Genomic DNA, 17987 nt, shown 5'->3' with positions numbered 1-17987 from the left:
AAGAGTAGCGACTAGAAGCATTTGAAATGTGGATGTGGAGAAGAATGGAACGTGTGAAGTGGCAGACAATAAGAAATGAAATTGTGTTGGAAAAAGTGGATGAAGAAAGAATGATGCTGAAACTGATTAGAAAGAGAAAAAGAAATTGTTTGGGTCACTGATTGAGAAGAAACTGCCAACTGAAGGATGAAGTGGAAGGAATGGTGAATGGGAGAAGAGTTCGGGACAGAAGAAGATATCAAAAAGGGGGTCCCGACAAGAACGTGCCAAGCCACATTTTTGGCCAAATTGAACTAATCATGCCATCTCATGGGAAATAATACATTTAAAATTATGATATCAAGAGTTTCTGGAGAAAACCTAACATATGGCTCTATTATCCGTTGTATGTTCTTACCCTAATACTTCATGCATCTGCTATAACTGCAAGACAATGTCAAGCAACAAAGATAGTTTGGAGAGAATGGTGCACGGGAAGCTGAAGTTTTCTAATGAATCAAATGATGAAGGAAGTAATTCCAGCTCTGATTCTGAATATTTGCCACTTTCTGAAGAAGAATGAACATCAAAAACTGAAATATAGTTAAGTGTTGCTTGGCATTATATTGCCCTCAGAATGTTGAATGTAGATGTGTTGCTTGGACAAAGTAGGCATCTCATTTCATAAAATATGTTTCTAATTGCTTTTTCATTATTTATTTAAAGTAATAATACTGTCCATTAATGTCTAATGTTTTGTTCCTTTTATTACCTTATGTGAGTCCTGATATTCTTAAATTTAAAATTGTTGCTTGGCATTTTCTTGCCCTAAATGTTTGCAATATGTTGCTTCGCATTCTCTTGTCTTAATATTTCATATTTACATGAGTGCATTACCATATTATTGAATTGCCATCAAGTAGATTTCTGAGTAGTATAAACATATGAACTAATTTGACTTTTATAATATGGTATTTTATTTCTGGAAGAAAAAAATCATTAGTAAAATATTGTTTCAACTATATCAGTAATACATTTCCTTCAAGATGTCAATAGAACTATCTTGCCACAAGAAGAAGAAAAAGAGTTAGCTCACGGCAGAGCTTCATTCAATAGTCCTGAAAAACAACCTGCATTGAGGAAGCGGGTCTCTCTTCGGCAGTATTGAGGCCGGTCATATAAAGAGAAGGTACAAGAAGAATTCCCCAGAAAATTGCTACAAACAATATACTTTTATCTTCAGAGTTAAAATTAATGGAAGGTCAGTGAGAGTTTGGAAAAAAATCATTTATGAGCTTTGACGGTCTTCAAAATCATAGAGGACGAATGAACAACAGTAGAATGAATATGGAGTTTGAAGAGGTTTCTTGGAAGAAAGGGAACGCAAGTACCATGATTGTAGACAGAAAAATTTGGGACTTCTGAAAATAAAGAAAATCAAACTTACAGATGTAATGAAGGTAATGGAATATGTCCCCCCCAATCCACCATGGCTTTTACCTCAACTTGATAACTGAAGATGATGGTGATGATGAGGAATATGATATGAAAGATGTATAGGGTATTTAAAAAATCAGCTTAAACATTAAACCGCTATAAATACTATAATATTTGAGAAAGGGAAAAAACAAAGACATCACAGTGCTGGGCAAACAACGGGGTTTACAAAACATTGCGAAGATGTCCGTCGTTCTCTTGTTCAACGTATAGCATTCTGTCTGCGACAACATGCACAGCATTTTGCAGATAATGTGTTGGAATATTAGCAATTTCTTGCGAGATGGCATCTTTCAGTTCAAGTAGGGTTGTTGGATGAGTCAGGAAAACCCGTTCTTTAAGGTAACCCCACAACCAAAAGTTGGCCAGATTAAAATGTGGAGAACGCGGAGGCCACATTGTTGCAAAGTGCCTACTGATGATACGATCGCCAAAAACCTGCGTAATTAACTGTTTTGGAGAGATAAAAATGTGGGGTGGAGCGCCATCTTGCATGAAGATTGTTTTCCATATCGTGATTCCTTAGGCTAGGGATGACGAAGTTCTGTAACATGCTGTAGTAACGCTCCCCGTTTACTGTAAGTCTGTCTTATTCTATTATTGTCCACACCTGTGAAGTAACAGTTAGCGCGTCTGGCCAAGAAACTAGGTGGTTAGGGTTCGATTCCCAGTAGAGGCAAGTCATCTGGTTGAGTTTTTTCCGGGGTTTTCCTTCAACCCAATATGAGCAAATGCTGGGTAACTGTCGGTGCTGGACCCCGGACTCATTTCACCGGCATTATCACCTTCATTTCATTCAGACGCTAAATAATCTAAGATGTTGATGTCCACACCTGTGGAGTAACGGTCAGCGCGTCTGGCTGCGAAACCAGGTGGCCCGGGTTCGAATCCCGGTCGGGGCAAGTTATCTGGTTGAGGTTTTTTCCGGAGTTTTCCCTCAACCCAATACGAGGAAATGCTGGGTAACTTTCGGTGCTGGATCCCGGACTCATTTCACCGGCATTATCACCTTCATATCATTCAGACGCTAAATAACCTAGATGTTGATACAGCGTCGTAAAATAACCCAATAAAAATATGTTGATAAAGCGTCGTAAAATAACCTACTAAAATTATTGGTGAAGTTAACACGCGTAACTGAGGTTCGTTTTCCGACCAAAGTCATCAGTAGGCACTTCCCATAAATGTGGCCTCCGCGTTCTCCAGACTTCAATCCGACCGACTTTTGGTTGTGGGGTTACCTTAAAGAACGAGTTTTCCTGACATATCCAACAACCCTACTGCAACTGAAAGATGCCGTCCCGTAAGAAATTGCCAATATTCCAAGATATTATCTGCAAAATGCTATGCATGGTGTCGCAGACAGAATGCTGTACGTTGAACATGAGAACGATGGACATCTTCCCAATGTTTTGTAAACCCCGTTGTTTGCCCAACACTGTGAAGTTCTTGTTTTTTCCCTATCTCAAATATTACAATATTTATAGGGGTTTAATATTTGAACTGACTTTTGAAATAACCTCTATTTTAGGTTACTGTTTGTCTTTTGAGAAGTAACGAAATTAATATCAAGTTTGTCTGTCTTAAAAATGGTGAATAATAGTTTAAAATATAACATTTCTAATGTCAATGAAACTTCACACTATATAATTAGTAATTCTTTTGACCAAGACAGTGTCAAGCCACAAAACAGTATACATTATACATTAAAATATAAATTTGTAATATGAAATAATAAAAAATATGTATAATATATTTCATATTTTCATTAAAAATGTATCAGGGAAATTAATTATATCTATAGAATCAAAATTTAACTTTTTCTGTGATTTGGGAATTTGATCAAACATTCAACTTGCATTATCTCAAAAGTGTAAAAATGTGGCTTGGCACTTTCTTGTCGGGACCCTCTCAAATAATAGACGACATTAAGATACTATGTGGATCATGTGTGGAGAATAAGAGGAAGGCAGAAAATAGGAAAGATTGGGGAATGCTGGGTTTGCAGTGAAAGAGATGCCCATGGGCAGAACAGTTTTGTATGTCCAGGATGCTTGGAATGTCGTGGCTGAGAACAATCGCTATTTGAAAAGACTCTAGTCGATTCCATGCCTACCCGATTGCAAGACGTGATCGAGATGTGGGGAAGATAGACTAAATATTCAATCGTGGCTTTTTGTTTTGTTTTTTGAACGCTTAATTGTTAGAATTTTCTAAGGCAACGCCTGTAATTTTGTTTTGTTTATGCGACGAACGATATTTTTGTTGACAATAAAATCTTTTTTTTTTCCTTTCCATTTACAGCTCTAATTTCATAATAAATAATGATAAAATCATGGCATAATACATTCATGAACCTGATGTTAATTACTAAAATAATCGTACAAGAGACGGGAGCAATTATGTATATTTTCTCTCCCTCTCTTAAAAACAAAACAAAAAAGGACATTAAAGCACTAAGTTGTATTCGAACGCAAGACCTCACGAGCACCAGGCCAAAACGCTACCATTACACCATCAAGTAACACACAGAATACTTTAATTATAACTGTAGATATCAGGAAACGTGGTCCAACAACATGTAACATCCCCTGTCTCCGAATTGTAGCGAAGAAAACCGAAGGGAACTTGGCTTCTAAAGAGCGGCCACGTTTTCTTTTGACAACTGTACATCTATTATCAGGCAGTACATCACACTTGACGATATGTGCCAGAGGAAGAACAATTGTTTGTATGCATCTGAGGTCTGACTAGTGTAATATGTAGCTAGTCAGCGATGTATGCAATGGAGGGAGAAAAGAACTGGCCACCCCACCTCATTATTTCTTGTCTAGTTGTTTCATAAATGGTGTCTTCTTGGTGTCACTTGTGAGGTTCAGACCTGTCTTCGGACAGTTGACTAAAAAACAAACAACGACATCGCAATGAAGCTAGAACTATATTTCCTTCATATTTTTCTATCATCGATATAATGGCTGACGCAATACTCCAGCATACTCGCTTATGAGCACTATAATTTCGTCGCACTAAAAAACCTCAATGTGCGGAACAATGGTAGTAAGGGGTTGATTATGTCGTTAGCGTTAGGTTCAAGGACATGGTGCGTTCTGAGTAGTCATATAGAATCGACATGCAGTCATCCCATTATTTCTTTCTTCAATTGGCTTTACAAAAAAAAATAATAATAATAATAAAAAGACATAGCGATAAGGAAGAAAATTTTGTTTGAGGTAAATTAATATTGCTAAGATTGGAACATGAGGTCAAATATTTCTTAAATCTCTTAGTTATATTATTTTATTCTGCATGTGTTCGGCCATATACCTCCAGCATATTATTCGAGTGCAACAACAGCAGTTGGATGCAATAATTATATTTCTACTCCATACTCACTACATTCTTACATGTGATATAAGCACACCTTAGGGTACGTGCAAGACGGAGCCTGGTTGGTATTTGGTAGCCTGACCGGTTTACCTAGTCGGAAGGAATGCCCGAACATTAAGCAATGGAGACGTGCAAAACGAGGCCTTGTAGATAGACTCCTACGTAGACTGTTAGCTCGTTTGTAGCTCGTAGAATGATCACCTCATTTTTCCAGCTACCAACAACCTAAATTCTTTACTGCGCATGCGTCCGTAGAACTTCCCCACGTGCTAAACGCCTATTGCCCATTATTTCGACGCGTATAATGGATTGGGAAAGATTAATTTCAAATAATAATAATAATAATAATAATAATAATAATAATAATAATAATAATAATAATAATAATAATAATAATGTTTATTGCCAGAAAAATACAATACCAAGAAATTGTAAATTTACAACATTCTATAGGGAAGACCAGGTAACTTGATACCCTAAGGGTGAAACCTAACCATTTTTCCCCCATTACTACAAATGCTAGTGGATTATGGTGATTTTCTAGTTTGAAGGTTGAATTTTCTTTTGCCAACTTCGTTTCGAATTTCGATACTGACAAATACTATAAATGGTAGTGATTTTGTAACTGGTATGTTGGCAGCTGAGGCAAATATCGACAATATTTGCCGGTACTGGAGTTCCATGAAATTAAAATTGTACTAGATTTCTCAGCCGGTTACTGGAAGATAGTGAAATTCGAACTTATTAATAATTAATTAATATTAGTATTAATATTAATACATAATAGTTATTTTATGTGTTGCGTTGTGGTTATAATTCAAGAATAGTCAGATAAGTACGAATAAATATAATATACTTGGGCGTGATAATGCACGTGGGTAATGGATAGAAATATTATTTCAAATTTTAATGAATTTCTTTCGTGTTTAGATTTTTATTACTATGTCAAAAAAATGAAATAGTGTTGCAGTGACTCCTCCAAGGAAGAAAATGTGTGGCATTCAGAGTACGCTTCAGAAATCTGTAGTTCACGTGTATAATGAGTTGAAGAAAGAAGATAATGAAGAAGGAATTACGCTAACGGAGACAGCAATTACAACCAGAATAGGAAAATTATTAGGAGTAAGTATTCTTAAGCATACATTTCAAAGTGGTATTCAGTTTTAGGAGTTTGCACTAATAATTTCATGATTGTGGTCAAACAAAACAAATTTTTAAGTTAGGCCTAGATGTTTAATCAAGTCAGTGATTTTCATATTGCCAAACTAAATACATTTAAGATACTGTAATACTGCAGTAGGTGATAGCTTAAATACATTTACAAATTAGACGAACAAATAATCAAACAGCACGAAAGTAAATTTCCAGTTTTCTCTTTTAGTATTAAATTAACCGTTCAGATCACAATTTACATGCCACATCGGCCGAAGAAAATACAAGTCATATTGTAATTATTAACTTGATATTGCAGCAAATATTACATGAATGTTGGCCTGTTATGGTGCTTAAAAATAATTCAGTTTTATATAATAACTATATAACATACTCTATAAAGCATAGGAACGTTGACTCTGGCTGAATAATTTATTCATGACTGGTCTAAGTAACATTAAATATGGTGTTTCTTCAGAAAAGCTACCCCACCCAAAGTACTTGTTAAGATATAACACTCGAGAGGACGAGGACGCACTACTGGGAAACTAACCATTTCTCTTCGTCATGGACCTCTCGCATGTTATATTGGTAATTAGTAACAAGTTTGAGGGAGGGACTACAACAATGCATTAGAATATACAGGTAAGTGTCAAAGGATTTTTGTGCTGAAAGTATTTGTGGCTGTGCACTAAAACCACGTGTTCATCACTATGTAAATATCACAGAAATCAATTAAACAAAATAAAATTATGCCTTCTTTGATGTAGCTTTTCTGGAGAATTACCTAAATATTAGCCTACTTAAACCTATCGTAGACCCAACCTGACATATTGATCATTTTCTATTCATATAGCTGCAAATGTTGGTATCATGCATGAATTTTATGATATAACAATTTTTAGAAGTGTTATGTTATTGTTTGTTATTACAGCTTGGCTTTACTACAGCCACGAATGTGAGAAATTCACAGAAGGGGACCCCACTTGTGACACCAGGAAAACATAGACTACGTAAACATCCAGTGACTGATGCTGATGATTTTACGAAAGATGCAATTGCGAGATTTATTTATGACAAGTTACATAAAGGTAGGGAAGTTACAGGAATTATTGTGTTGATTTATGCAATGTAATTCTGATATTAATCATATGTATAAAAATATGGCATAATTTTCATTTACTGTTACAGGGGAAGTACTAACAGCAGCAAAAGTTCTGGAAAATATGAATGATGATTATGAAACATATTTATTTAGAGTATCCTTATCATCGGTGAAAAAAATTTTGAAAGAGATGAAATTTCTATGGAGCAAAGGGGATCCTTATACACATGTACGAGAAAGTGATGTTATTCGTTTTTAAGAGAATATATAAGAAATGTGGAGCGTGAGAACCCTAAACCCGTATTATTCTTGGATGAGACTTGGATTTTTATGAATGGTAAATTTCAATGTATTGTGAGACATTGAGTGATTGAATTTTTTACTAACAAATAGGTTAACACTTATGTGGAATATGAAATTGCAATTAATATAGGCTACTAGTAATGAATTCAAGTGGGAACAACATGTTTTGCAATTAATAGTTTCATATTATAACTAGAGGTTAGTTATAAAATTCTTGAACGGTTTTCCTGTCTTTAAAATTTTTGTGTCTCTTAGAGTGTCAATGTGAATTGCTTGTCTCTCTCTGTTTTTTTTAAGTAGGATCACCCACTTATTCATGAAATAAACCAGGTGAAGTTTCCAGTGACATGAATGGTGTTATTCATAGACCAACAAATGAGGGTGGAAGATTAGATGCCGGAACGAAAGGTGGATTTATACTCGGTAAGTTATATTGATTTATATTTTACATAAATTTGGCAAGAGTAATTTTTTAAATCAGGGTAAAAAATATAAAAATTGGTGACTAAATAAAAACGTGGGAAAGCCTTTCACCAAAGAGGATCTCATGTCATGTTATGTTATGTTATGTTTTATTTTCTTTATTTAAATGCTGTATAATTTTTATTGCAGGTGCTGATTTAATTTTTTCATGCAATTGAAAGAAAAGTCAGGACTACCATAGTGCTATGAATAGCCCTGTAGTTGAGAAGTGGGTGCAAACACAGTTGTTGACCTGAGAACATTAGGGCAATGCGTTATTGTCATGGATAGTGCTGCATATCATAGCAGACTTGTGAAAAATCAGCCAACAACAAAATGGAGGAAAGAACAGCTACTGGTGATTGCAACTGAATATAATAGATTTGTTGTACTAAATGATAAGAGTTGATGGTGTGAAATCACCTTTTGATATTATATTTCAATATTAATTTCCATACTTTGCAGTTATTATTATTATTATTATTATTATTATTATTATTATCATTACTACTACTACTACTACTACTACTATTGCAACCGTTTCTCTTATTTCTCATAATTAGGCATACTTATAGATGCTACTTTTTTCTTTCAGGTGAAATTGAATCTACATAAGAATCCTAAAACAACAGAGCCTTGCCAATTACTGTTCTGAAGCGGCCTTGTCTTATGTGTTGTGTCTATATACAATTAATTCTTTCAGTTTTTTTTTCCCCTTTAATCTAATGAAGTTGTTGGTTGATTGATACCAAGTGTTCAGCAGTTGATGTCATTTGTTATCTTGCACTCCAATATTTAACCAGATGATTGAAAGCTGTGTAAAGTTAAACAGTCAAGACAATGATCCATATCTTCATTGAGATTTCAGAAATGGCATGGGGAGATTCTGAAATATCAGTTCTTTGTAAATATTTGAGACAATCATGGCCTGTGATAATATGAGTACTGCCACTGTAGATTTTCATAGAAGTTCAGTTATTAAATTAGGTGTATTATTTTTTACTATGTATTGTACTATATTTTTGTTTCGCTTAATTGATGAATTATATATGCTGTAAATTCAATAGTAGACTGTAGGCCTATAGCTTAACTGATGAATTGTATGTGCTATAAATTAAATAGTAGGCTGTATACCACAAGTGATGAATTGTTTATGCTTGTAATGTGAAGTAATTTGCATGATATTTATTATCAATTTCTGTATATTTCAACTGATTGAATTGTTTATACTTTTAAATTGAATTAACTTGCTTGCTATGTATTATATTTTATAGCTTAACTGATGAATAATTGTTTAGGTTTGTCAATTTAATAATCTGAGTGCCATGTACTTCATATTTTTAGTGGAGCCACCAATGTAGCTTAGTCGGTAGACTCGTTGGCCTGAAAATTCAGAGCTGCACTCGAGGGTAGTTTGGATCCCCCATTTTGTCTGATTAGTTGGTTTCTTCTGAGAATTTTCCTCCATCGTGGAGCGGATGCCGGATGGCCTATTGCAATTTTTTCATTTGCTTTAGAATCATTCCGATTTTTGTTACCACATTGTCATGTTCTGATCTTGTTATTCTTTTAACAGTGTGGTAAGATGCAGGTATAGATAACCTTACAGTAATTTTGCTACCTTTCAATTACCTCATTACCTCCCACTCCATAAAGTTCATGGATCCACAGAAGTACCAGTCGTCGATGTAATTAGACCATTTTGCTTAAAATATTAAAACACTGTAAAATATTGAGATTTCATGCTGTTACGTCCAATACTGCAGCAAGAATATCTGATTTTGAGTCTGATAGTATGACAGCCTTCTCAGATTTATGAAGTTGATACTGGAGATTTTGTAAGCTTAAAAGTGTATCTAAATTTTCACTATCAAAATTAGTCAGTGTTTGAAGTTAGTTAGTTAGTTAGTTAGTTAGTTAGTTAGTTAGTTAGTTAGTGGCGTTTAAAAAGGGAGCGTCAGCTACTATGGCTATTTGCACCCTTATCTAAAATCTTTCACTAAACACAAACACAATACAATAACCAGAAAGTTTAAAAAACTAAAAAGCATTGTCACGGTTAAAATGGGGCAAACAAGTGTTTGAATATAATTCCCTGTAAAAGGGAATATACTGGTATTGTACTACAACACCACTACATCTATGGCTTGGTAAACAGGATCTATCTATAAAAAATACTGTATGTAGTCACTCACTGACCAGATCATTTATCGTTTCTAATGATTTTTAAAATGTCTGGAGAAGTATCACATTTCTTAACATCATCTGTTAAAGTTAACTTATATACTATTCATTTTGAAATAACTTGGGATTGTGTTTTATTAGTAAAGTTTCCCTTGATTGAGCAAGTTTGAGTTCTCCAAGTAGAGTCAAAAAGTCTGTTGGGATTTTGGCTCAGTTTATTAATATTTGTGGACTGTGATTTTTTGTTCTAGACAACCATATTATCTGCAAATGATGAGATTATCATAAGACCTATTTCTTTAGTTAGACCATCGACATTAATATTGGAAAATGTATTCCTGAAAACAACAATGTGGGAAGCCCAGATGAATCTGTCTCTATTTACATATTTGTGACAATGAATCAAATAATCAAGTCACTGACCCAATGTAACACTTTATCATGGACACCCTAAGTTTGCAATTTCTTAAGTGATTTATATTTATAGAGCCATATGATCCTTGAAAATAAATTAAAATTGCTAAGGTGTTTTGTTTTCTGTTTAAAATATCTTTAATATCTTCACTAAAATTTAAAATCTGTCCATTTGTTGAATGTAATTTTCTAAAGTCAACTCAATAAGATGAAAGTTAGTTACTAGATTCCAGGAACCAATTCAATCTATGAAATCATCTCTTCCATAATTTTGGCTATCATACTGGTAAGTGGTATCTGTCGATAACTCGAAAAGATATTAGTTGAATAATTGCTTTTCAAAATTGATGTTATGATAGATTTTCTCCAGACAGATATTGTATTTTAGTTGAGATTACAAAATAAAAGTAGTGAGTTTGCTTGTTTGCCAACATATTTAAGAAAATCAGCATGTGTATTGTCTGGACTTGGAGATGTTTTGGGTCTTATGTTATTAAATGAATAGTAATATTCAGTTCTTGATTAAATATTGTTATATAAAGTAGATTGTAGATTTAATATTTCTTTCAGTTTTTCCTTAATAGTCTGACGTACACAGATAAAACTAACATCCACACCACCAACTAATCTAATAGAAATTAAAATATAATTAAATGTAGAAAAAGTAATTAAAATTATAAATACACGTAATAAACCATACCCCCTAATTTCAACAATATACTATTTTATTCCCTTTTACAGCTTGTAGATAATTATTAATTATAGTTATTACTTATTAGCATAATATTTATTGAACTTATTGGCTATTTCACTTCGTTTGAAAGATGTTATTGTGTACAAAAAGCATTTTTTGATGATCGTTTCATGCTGTATGTTGTGTATAAATCTATGATTTCTGGCCATCTGTTCTGTGTAATCCATCTTTTGTATAGAATTAATAAAATACTCTTTTGGTAGTAATTATTTTATTAATTGAGTATTTAATTTTCACCAGCTCACATTTCTTGAATCATTTGTTTTTTCTTATTTAAATTTAGGACACAAGAGCCAAACAGAGACTTCACAGTTATGTATCATACATTTTTTCAATGACAGACGTGGAGTTCCAGAAATAATAAGTGTAAGTGTAACATTATTAAGCAATTTACAAACAAATGAAATCTTTAAAAAGGTATCTAGAAGTGAAATTACTTATGGCTTTTAAGGACCAAAATTATTTTTGTAAGTTGATTTATTATTATTTCAGTTTTAGCCTAGTTGTATTATCCATTTCCTTACTAATTTCAAAAGATAATCAGAAGTTCATTCGAATTCCAACCAAAAGTCAGTTGGTTATTAATTTATCTACCTTTAGGAAGTACAGTATATGTACGCTGGAATCTTTGAAGTGAAGTGACAATAATTTAATTGGTCTTGGAACAGATTTGATTCTTGAATATTATATACTATACTTTGTTGTATATTTACGTCTAGTAACCTATTAATGCTAATACTAATAATAATGTAAAGGAATAAAAGAATAGAACATAGCAATACATTTCTCATTATTATTGAAACTATTTAGAATAACCTTCCAACATTAAGGTAAAGTACGGTGAGTAAAGAAGTCATTCAGTACATAGGATCGTGATTTTACTACATGTGGTGATATCTGGTAACAGTTGGCAACACTGACAAGGCGGAAATATTTGCTGTTTGGGAACTGAACTTACGTGATCCTCACTATAGCACGCCCCTAAAAGAGAGTGTTCTCATGCTCAGAGTAGGATTCAATACATAATAAATGTAGACGCAACAATTACAACATAACACTATCTAAAAATTAATCATTACTCATAACGAATTGCTTACATAGATTTTTAATTTTCAAACTGTTGGAGATAAATAAATTTGCGTATTTCTTTATTAATTTGTTATAAATTCTAGGGCAGATATTAGTACTTTGGTTGAAAGCAGAGCTCGTTAAATATTTGGGTTCCAACAAACGTATTGTATTCATGCTTTTGGTTTTGTTTGTGAGTATATGATCTGAAATATGTGTGATTTTAATATATCAAATTTAATAATGCATTGATATAAATTTGATGTATTTTCAAGACTTCAAGTTCTAAAAACAATTTTTCGGTAGGATAATCAATGTTTACAAATTTTGAAATCAGGTTCAACACAACCACAAAGCCCATATCTTATTGTGAAATTGTGGGATGGAGTAGGAGTGGAAATGCATACTAATAAAGGTAAAGGTAGCTCCTTCATATGCCATAAGGGCACTTCGGGAGCATGGAGATAGAGGCTTCTGCTTTCTTGATCTCGGCAATAGAATGAGGTGGTGTGAAATGAATAGCAATAATAAGTAACTTTGTAAATTAATAATTTATATTTTACAGAAAGTGACGATTTTAGAAACAATATAATTACCGGTACTGACCTTTTGGCAATTAATGGGGTAAACATTGGTAATTTCGTGATAATTTCATGAAAACTAATTTCAAATGCAAATGTGTAAATATAGCCTTATTCCGATTTTTTCATCTAAAAGACGATAACTTGCTGTACAAATCTGGAGACATAAAAGATTGGATACCTTCTGGAATATGTGCCAAAAACCACTTTTACAACTTAAGCTGAAAGGTTGGTTATTTCATGATAACCTTGGTAATTTCGTGATATTGCATTGATAATTTCGTGAGACGTAGAAGAATTGTGGAAAAATTCATTAAAGTCATATGAAATTCTCATTTATTGTTACAAGACTTCAAACATAGTAATTCCGTCTAATATTCATAGCAAGAAAGCATAGAAATACATATCAACACATAATAAGAATGAAATCAAAGCAAAAATTGAAGTTGAAAAGGGATCTTCTTTGCCCTGAAAGGGTGAACACTTTTATTACGGCCTTTACTATAGCCTATATTACTAGGGTAACTCCAAAAGTAATGCATAACGTTTGTTTAAAAATTATATTTTTATCCTACAGCTTTGCTATTTTCACAGAATGTAGATGCATCCTTAAGGAACAAAATGTCACTTTTCCACATAATCCTCGTCCCTTTCATCTGCCTTACGTAACCTAGGAACGAGGGCCTGTAGACCAGCACGGTAAAAGTCTGGACCAACACGTCTTAGCCACTCTTTAGCAGCGTGCACAAGGGAGTCATCTTCTAACCTCGTTCCGCGAAGGGATCCTTTAGTTTACCAAAGAGATGGTAATCGCACGGTGCCAGTTCAGGACTGTAAGGCGGATGTTTCAGTGTTGTCTATCCGAATTTTCTGATCTGGTCTGTGGTCTTGTGACTGACATATGGGTGTGCGTTGTCGTGCAATAACAGAACATCCTGCTTCTCCCGATGTCGTCGAACACGACTCAGTCGAACTTGAAGTTTCTTGAGAGTTGCAACATACCCGTCAGAATTAATGGTGGTTCCGTGTGGCATGATGTCCACAAGCAAGAGTCCTTCTGAATGGAAAAACACAGTAGCAATAACGTTTCCTGCTCAAGGTGTACTTTTGAATTTCTATTTCTTTAGTGAATTTGCATGATGCCACTCCATTGTCTCCCTCTGTCTCCGGTCAAAAATTGTGGAGCCGTGTTCCATCTTCTGTCACAATTCTTGCAAGTAAGTCATCTAGCACTTATCATTGACACTTAGCATGATAACAAATCAAACAGTAGCTACACTGAACCCATTGCGTCTCCGTTTTCTTTTTTGTTATCACATCTTGTCTTGAGATTTCCAAAATACTTATTGTAATACATTTTATACTATTTTAAAAATTGTAACACTTAATGCTCAACAAAATTTCGCCTCAAAGAGCTAAGATTTCTATCAGTAAAGCTAAGCCTATATGGCGACTACAGATGTATCTAAAATTCCAAAAAGATTTCCTAAAATTTCATGAAGATACAATAAATCTTTGTACCCAATATCATATGCTTACCTTTAGTAATAAGCCTGTAATGTAATTACAAACATCCACAAAATTTGTATGCCTGAGAAGTCGACGCAAACTTGCTCTCTCCAAACATAAAAGCTCTCTGACGCAACTACAATAGTCACACAAAGCTTAGCTGTATGTTTCTGGAAACTGGACAACATATGCAATCCCTTGGCGGAAATTTGGATCTCGTAACACCATTGGTTAGTTCACAAAAGAGCAAAGAAAAAGTATCACGAAATAACCACTGCCACGAAATTACCAATGTTTACCCTACATATCGTCGTCGTTTCTGCAATAACTCCTATATGCAAAATATAAATTTTTTTTCAGTAGGAAGAAAAAACACATTTATTAATCCTATGGCAGCTGCACATAAGAGACTGTGAATTCTTACATTTTCGAAACAAAGGAATATAATTACATATAGGAGATTTTGTTATTTGCTGTATCACTATTTAAGTTATTTAATAGAGCAAACATTTGAAAATCGAAAAATATGGCACATAGGAGTTATTGCAGAAACAACGACGATATTATTTTATCAATACTCTATGTGTATCGGAATGAACTCTATGGGATTTAATGAAAGGGTTATATTATGACGCTTTCCAGAAAAGTGTAATTATTTACGTGGTTATTTCCGTACTGAAAATACCCATATATCTAAGATACGGTTAGGAGAACTTAAAGACCAGCATAATCCATCCTGGCACTTTTATAAATTGTTATTGTTTTTAAAAGACAATTTTGAAAAAGCGGAGTAAGCTCAGCTGCACTGACTGGCAGGCGCGAACAAGCTTCGTTCTGATCAGCCCGACCTTCTGCCAGCCACCAGCCAGCTTACGAGCGACCAACACGGTAACCAGCGAGGTCTTGTACACCCCGACTTTCTGCCCAACGACCAACTAGTTACGAGTGACCAACTCGGTAACGAACCAGGCTTCGTCTTGTACGTACCCCTACACATGCGCAGTCTTTTCGGACGCATCTCACTTTTGTAGGTTTCTTCCTATTAGAAAATTAGGAAATGTTGGCGATATACTTGAATCTACAGACGAAACAAAATTAAAGGACTGTCAGTGTGGCGAGTACAACGAAATCTGAATACAAGAATCTAAATCATGAACGGAATACTTAAAAAAGAGAGTAATAGTAAGTCCAATTTAATCTCATAGAAATGTGGGAATGTATCAAAGAGTGTAAGAAATCTGCTGTTATGTGATTGAGGACATAAAATCCTAACGTTTTGAAACTAAAATATACATATTATTTCCGATAATTAGAGCACTAAATATTGAAAGGTACTGCTCAAAGGGAAGACAGAAATATTTGTGATAACCGCGGGAAAAGTGGAAAGACCAAGAAAAAAATTCACACATGGCTTCATAAATTCATATACGCCTATGCATGCATCATGCAAGCATGTGTACATATATCCATATAAAATTATATTCCTACTGGATGAAGATAAACTATAAGGACTAACATTTTGGGATGAGAACTGGAATCAAATCAAGTAGGCCTATATTTTTGTGAATAATTTAGAGATAGATTTGCTTTTTATATTAAGTTATATACAACAATTTTTTTTATGGTCTCCAAAGTCACAAAACCTCACACAGTTGCATCCTTTACCTATGAGTGTACGTGGAAAATTTAATTTACGGCTTACCAGTGGAGGATGAGATTCATTTTGTTCCTCATACTGCAGAAACAGAAAAACTTTCTAAGCTGTAAATGTGCAGTAATGTTTTGAAATGTTCGAGCAATGACAGACGATAAATAAACGTTAAATTTAACACTTTTATATTCAATACTCTTCAGAATTAAGACATAAACAATTTTTTGCCCTGCAATTTCGTACTTGTTTCAGCCTACTCTTTTTCATGTTCGGTTCAATTCTCATGTTCGTTTGCACTCTTTATCTCACGCCAAGCTCTCCATCGTTCAGTCCTTGATTTCAGCACTTTTATTTTCTTTAGCGAAACGCTTCTCAAAAATGTAATTTCATTCATTGATTTCGACCGTATAGGCTTACTATAACGTCACAACACTGCACAGAAGATTCACTGCCCCACTACCGCTAATTATGAATTAATTAGCATACCGCAAATTTCAACATTTTATTTACGAGATACAATCCTGTAGCAATAATAGGCAAAGTAATTTTAGTACCTGTCATAGAATTTTATTTCACAGCGTTCAACTCGTACCCTGCCTGAAGTAGTTTTATTTTAAAAAGTCATTAGAGGATATTATGTTAACGTTTTCTTGCACGTAAAGTAATCCCTTCAGCATTGTTAGACTTCATATATGAATCGGCGGTCATGTTTTTGAACATCTATAATGTAAAATTAATTACGCATTATTATTGTTGTTTCGGTGGTTATTGGTTATCTTATCACAAAACACATCATGATGTATAGAGTTAAGATCTACAGAGCTAGCGAGAGAAAGGAATGCGATAAGGAAAATATTAAGCGCCGCCAATGCTCTAACGGTGAATCAAAACGAACATGCTATGATTGCACCCTGACGGTCTGACGGTTACAGTGACAAGTTCGCGCCACCGCACAGTGGGCCAGAATTCGAATCTAGCAGGAAAAAAATAAAAATTCAACTTACTTTGTTCCCCATTTTTTTCCTCTGAATCTGTTAACAGATAATCATAGCTTAAGAAAATCGACCTTAGAGATGAAAAATAAACGGACATGTTTATATATAACAACCGTAATCTGCACTTCCTTGAGGGAGCGTTCCGTCTCGTCGCTAGTTGTGTGTTAACAGTGAACTTTGTTGGTTGTTAATTTGGTACCAGTGCATTATTGTGAATATCTGAAGTATGGAAAAGAAAGCTACAGATATGTACTTGCACATCAATATAGTTAAAATTCTCATTTTTTCATCAGTAATTTATATTGAAGGTGTTAACAAGCTGATGTAATCAGCGAGTGAAATTCTTATTCTCTAAATTTACACAGTAATTTAAAAATGTATCCAAATGTATCCGTTTAGATTTTCATACAAAAATGTGTAGAAACTCATAACGATTGATGGTAAAGTTTCAGTATGTACCCAAATTTGCCCCATTCTTAGATATTTTATTTTATTTGCAGAGGTGCGCGTTTCGCCGCGACCTCCCATAACGCATTGTGAGCTATGAGAAGTGTTGAGTGATAAAACACAGAGTGAGGATCAGCTGGTGCATTATGTAGAATATAAACTAAACATAGAAGACTCTTCTTCTTCTTCTTCTGAAGTGTTACGTTGTATTAAATTGACATTGAGTGTTTTCAAATGCAGATTTCAAGAGCAATGGCAAAAAGTAATAGAATGAAACTAGGTTTCTAACAATAAATTCCAATTCGCTAGAAAAAGGACTACATTTTTCTGATGAAGTTTATAAAGCTACATCCCAAAATTTTAAAACGGCCAGTCCAGTTCCGTTCACTTCTAAACGTGGAAGGCCTAGAAAACTCTTTGACTAAAGAGAAATGAAAACTAAACAGAAAAGGTTAGAAGCTTTAATTAAAGACCGATCGCAATAAGAATTAACAGTGGC

General features: G+C 34.1%; 1 protein-coding gene and 1 long non-coding RNA gene across 6 annotated transcripts in view; both read left to right on the top strand.

Annotated features, from left to right (window-relative positions):
• The window catches only part of LOC138700063 (uncharacterized), a 1616191-nt gene that overhangs the window by 1048507 nt on the left and 549697 nt on the right, over positions 1–17987 (top strand). The gene's annotated exons all lie outside the window — the stretch shown is intronic.
• Positions 5315–11087, top strand: LOC138700044 (uncharacterized). Of its 5 annotated transcripts, none has more exons than XR_011332162.1 (5): positions 5315–5985; positions 6950–7106; positions 7207–7846; positions 8036–8243; positions 8481–11087. It is a non-coding gene; the product is annotated as an uncharacterized lncRNA (long non-coding RNA). The 5 variants fall into 5 exon arrangements; XR_011332164.1 differs by having other exon boundaries at positions 5315–7106; positions 7207–7457; positions 7724–7846; XR_011332161.1 differs by having other exon boundaries at positions 5315–7106; positions 7207–7457; positions 7721–7846.

This window comes from Periplaneta americana, chromosome 1, assembly GCF_040183065.1.
Source record: "Periplaneta americana isolate PAMFEO1 chromosome 1, P.americana_PAMFEO1_priV1, whole genome shotgun sequence".
Lineage (NCBI taxonomy): Eukaryota > Metazoa > Arthropoda > Insecta > Blattodea > Blattidae > Periplaneta > Periplaneta americana.
This window is presented reverse-complemented; position numbering and strand designations above follow the sequence as displayed.